This window comes from Schistocerca gregaria, chromosome X, assembly GCF_023897955.1.
Source record: "Schistocerca gregaria isolate iqSchGreg1 chromosome X, iqSchGreg1.2, whole genome shotgun sequence".
Lineage (NCBI taxonomy): Eukaryota > Metazoa > Arthropoda > Insecta > Orthoptera > Acrididae > Schistocerca > Schistocerca gregaria.
In genome coordinates, this window is record NC_064931.1 from 172,530,246 (window position 1) to 172,535,134 (window position 4,889).

The 4,889-nt window shown below is 46.1% G+C and overlaps 1 pseudogene; it reads left to right on the forward strand.

The window, feature by feature from the left end:
* Window positions 1-2,799: 2,799 nt before the first annotated feature.
* On the forward strand, window positions 2,800-2,917 carry LOC126299811 (5S ribosomal RNA; annotated as a pseudogene).
* Window positions 2,918-4,889: the final 1,972 nt, after the last annotated feature.

The window sequence follows — 4,889 nt, forward strand, 5'->3', positions numbered from 1 at the left end:
TCTGTTATTGAGTTTAATATGTTTTTTTCTGTACAGTACCACCTGTTCCATATTGGGTTACATTCTTGATAATTTTTTTCCTGGCTTCCTCTTAAATATCCTGAATCTTTCTGAAGAGAAACAATGTTCATCAGTAAACATTGTTTCTTGCAGTTTTGTTATCACTATATTTTTTCCTTTAGAAAGTCTATTAAAGTTTTAAGTTTTCCTGTTTTTGAGGGCGAATTTACATCAAAAATGGCTACGTAATTTAAGGTTCTGTGTTTGACTTTATGGGTTGGTTGCATAAGGCAGATTTCAGAACGCTACAATTCATTCTTTGCACTATATCGTAGGCCCCAGTATATCTACTTTTCATTTCCTTGGAAATAGGAAATTGGGTGCTCCCCTGGGGTAAAATCTCTTACAAATTTCATCTCCATTGTTAATTGCTTGTTGAGATACTACTCGGGGTGGTTAGCACTGAGGAATATGTTCCCAGCCGCACCTCTGGTGAACAGAAGCTGACCACTTTGGCGTTTGTTGCAAGCCAGACGCATTGAGGAATTTTTATTGTTTTGTTTCTTCTTGTAGTTCCGCTGTTCCAAGAACCATTCTTCAAGCCTTAACTACCGTTGAAGTATTCACTGTAATCCTAGCACGGAGCCTCTCACAGGATGCTATCACCCGGGCCAGATGAGCCCTGTTTTTTTTACGAGGTTGTTACTCCTCCCACTCCTCCTTCCTCATCACTTGCAAAATGAGGTCCCAGGCTTGGGACCAGCATACGAGGGTTTTTGGGTCGTGTGATAATATTAACAAAATCGCTTGACTTTTTAATCACACCTTTATTTCGTTCGGATTTGATATATATTCTTGAAGACTTATGAGACTGGTGAGTGGACGCTTATTAATGCGCTATGATGACTGCCATGCGTTATACGAAGTCGGTTAAGCCACACAGCCTATAAAGCTGTAGAATAAACAAACCATGGATGTAATGATAGTCAGTCCAATAGAAATGACCTCATCATACTATCTAAGTCATTCCTAAAATTATAATGTTTGCAAGTTACCGTAGATTAAATAAAACCTTGTACTTTTGGAAATCATCAGTCTCCTTTTATTCATTGCAATTTCAGACACTGGAAATACCGACAAGGCGACTACTACCATGTTCATCAAAGTACTTGAAGCCAGCGGGGGTACTGGCTAGATCAAAATTTTCACTTTTAATAGAAATATTTGAGTTTGATGCATCATTCCTTCTGATATTTCATCTTAGACAGTACGTTTTTCTATTCCCTTACTTTCATTTTAGGTTTTCATTCATTTCTCAGACGCAATATTCTTAGCAATATCAGTCGTTTTTCCACTCTGTTCACTATGTTTTTACACCTCACAACGCACAAAATTCTAACTAACAGACATCATGCACCACCGTTCTCTTACAACTTACTGTTGACTACGAAAAAATTGAGCGACAGATTCATTAACTGCCGAGAAGATTCTCACGAATTTCGTGAAAGCGGATTTTAGAGATCTTCAGCTCAAATGTGGTGCAAATTTTCAGCAGTGATTGCGAAATGAATTGAATGAACGGTCTCGTGCAACAACTACCTAGTGTCTACCTCCCACTGTTACAACACATATGTTGGCAATGTTTCCAATGACGACGAATTCCCGTTTCTACCAGCAAGACCCGATCAGCGGCTATGCGGTATAAATAAAAGCCCTCTCAGCAACTGATTAGAAATATAGCACAATATGCTACATTCAGTTAGCGTTAGGCATTCATTAGCCATCTTATGAATTCTGTAGGAGTAAGCTTTTGCCGATTGTGTTTTGACTTCCATCTGTTTTGTTACACCAATAGCGACTGAGGTTTAAGAAGGCGTGCGCAACTAGTATCGCTGTAAATGGGTGGGTGACTTCTTCGTTCCCTCGGAATGCAACCATGGATATCTTTCATAATGGGAGAAATATGTTCAGAGCAAGTGGATGAAGAAATGAAAAAAAAAATCACACCTTGTTTGAATAACAAAATTCGGCAAATACCGAGGAAGCCAGATTGTTGCACTGTCAGTTAAAAAAAAAGAACGCGAAGATGTCCAGTTGAAAGTTAGCAGAAATTATTGCGTCTAATAAGATCAATGCGTGAAACGTGTAACTACTTCTAAGGTTATTCATACTTTGTTAGCGAAAGATTTTGCTGAGATTGCTCGTCCTATGTCAAATCAGTAAGCGGGCCGAAGTCAATCATCCAGTCACTCGTTGATCACGCTGGTGTGGTAACAAAATTCATCAAAAGGATGAGTGAAGTATTAAATTACGCATTGTAAAAAATCATTAACGCAGGGGGATCGAGCAGGCATAACACCGCTTGACCGCCGCACAAGGAGGACATAGGAATAGACATCTCTGGCGTTGAGCCACTGAAACAGTTGCAGGTAAGTCGTTACTTTCGGATGTAGTCCCAGTTCGGATTTACCAAAAGTACTCTTCGACACTGGCGCTTCCCTTAGCTTTCTCTTATCGCGAATATCTCGCCCAACACAAAATCCTAAGTGACTGGATGAAAGAAGGCCACTCCTGTATGTAAAAAGGCTAAAAGACGGGAACTGCAAAAAATTCAGAGCACTATCCTTCATATCACTTTGCTGCTGAACACATGAGCACATTTAAATTCGAAAATAGTGAATTTCCTTAACATAGAAAAGCTTCTTCCCACAGATCAGCACTGATTTAGACAACATCGCTCGTACGACGCTCAGCTTACCGTTTCCTCACACGATATCCTATGAACCTTATATGAAGGGCGGCAACGGCCTTGCTGCAGTGGATACGCCGGATCCCGTCAGATCACCGAAGTTAAGCGCTGTCGGGCGTGGTCGGCACTTGGATGGGTGACCGTCTGGGCTGCCATGCACTGTTGCCATTTTTCGGGGTGCAGTCAGCCTCGTGATGCCAATTGAGGAGCTACTAGACCGAATAGTAGCGGCTCCGGTCAAAGAAAACCAACATAACGACTGGGAGAGAGGTGTGCTGACCACACGCCCCTCCAATCCACATCCTCATTGAGGATGACACGGCGGTCGGATGGTCCCGATGAGCCACATATGGCCTGAAGACGGAGTGCTTTATATGAAGGACAAGAAATCAGTCTCCATATCGCTAGATTTCCTCAAAGTTTTGACACAGTGCGCCACTGCAGACTGTTAACGAAATTCCGAGCATACGAAATAGTTTGCCCTGGAAATTGAAATAAGAACACCGTGAATTCATTGTCCCAGGAAGGGGAAACTTTATTGACACATTCCTGGGGTCAGATACATCACATGATCACACTGACAGAACCACAGGCACATAGACACAGGCAACAGAGCATGCACAATGTCGGCACTAGTACAGTGTATATCCACCTTTCGCAGCAATGCAGGCTGCTATTCTCTCATGGATACGATCGTAGAGATGCTGGATGTAGTCGTGTGGAACGGCTTGCCATGCCATTTCCACCTGGCGCCTCAGTTGGACCAGCGTTCGTGCTGGACGTGCAGACCGCGTGAGACGACGCTTCATCCAGTCCCAAACATGCTCAATGGGGGACAGATCCGGAGATCATGCTGGCCAGGGTAGTTGACTTACACCTTCTAGAGCACGTTGGGTGGCACGGGATACATGCGGACGTGCGTTGTCCTGTTGGAACAGCAAGTTCCCTTGCCGGTCTAGGAATGGTAGAACGATGGGTTCGATGACGGTTTGGATGTACCGTGCACTATTCAGTGTCCCCTCGACGATCACCAGAGGTGTACGGCCAGTGTAGGAGATCGCTCCCCACACCATGATGCCGGGTGTTGGCCCTGTGTGCCTCGGTCGTATGCAGTCCAGATTGTGCCGCTCACCTGCACGGCGCCAAACAGGCATACGACCATCATTGGCACCAAGGCAGAAGCGACTCTCATCGCTGAAGACGACACGTCTCCATTCGTCACTCCCTTCACGCATGTAGCGACACCACTGGAGGCGGGCTGCACGATGTTGGGGCGTGAGCGGAAGACGGCCTAACGGTGTGCGGGACCGTAGCCCAGCTTCATGGAGACGGTTGCGAATGGTCTTCGCCGATACCCCAGGAGCAACAGTGTCCCTAATTTGCTGGGAAGTGGCGGTGCGGTCCCCTACGGCACTGCGTAGGATCCTACGGTCTTGGCGTGCATCCGTGCGTCACTGCGGTCCGGTCCCAGGTCGACGGGCACGTGTACCTTCCGCCGACCACTGGCGACAACATCGATGTACTGTGGAGACCTCACGCCCCACGTGTTGAGCAATTCGGCGGTACGTCCACCCGGCCTCCCGCATGCCCACTATACGCCCTCGCTCAAAGTCCGTCAACTGCACATACGGTTCACGTCCACGCTGTCGCGGCATGCTACCAGTGTTAAAGACTGCGAAGGAGCTCCGTATGCCACGGCAAACTGGCTGACACTGACGGCGGCGGTGCACAAATGATGCGCAGCTAGCGCCATTCGACGACCAACACCGCGGTTTCTGGTGTGTCCGCTGTGCCGTGCGTGTGATCATTGCTTGTACAGCCCTCTCGCAGTGTCCGGAGCAAGTATGGTGGGTCTGACACACCGGTGTCAATGTGTTCTTTTTTCCATTTCCAGGAGTGTATATGAATGGCTCCAGATTTCTTAAGTAATAGAATACGTTGTCCTGGAGGGCGAGGGTATCTTAAGGAGAGGGTATCTTAAGGAGGCTTCCAGGAACATTTTATTGAACTGCTCTTGTTCGCTGTATACCAAGAGGAACTGAGGGACAGGGGGATCAGCAATCTTTCACTGTTTGGTGGTGGTAAGTTTTTATGGGACCAAACTGCTGAGATCATCGGGCCCTAGGCATACATACTACTT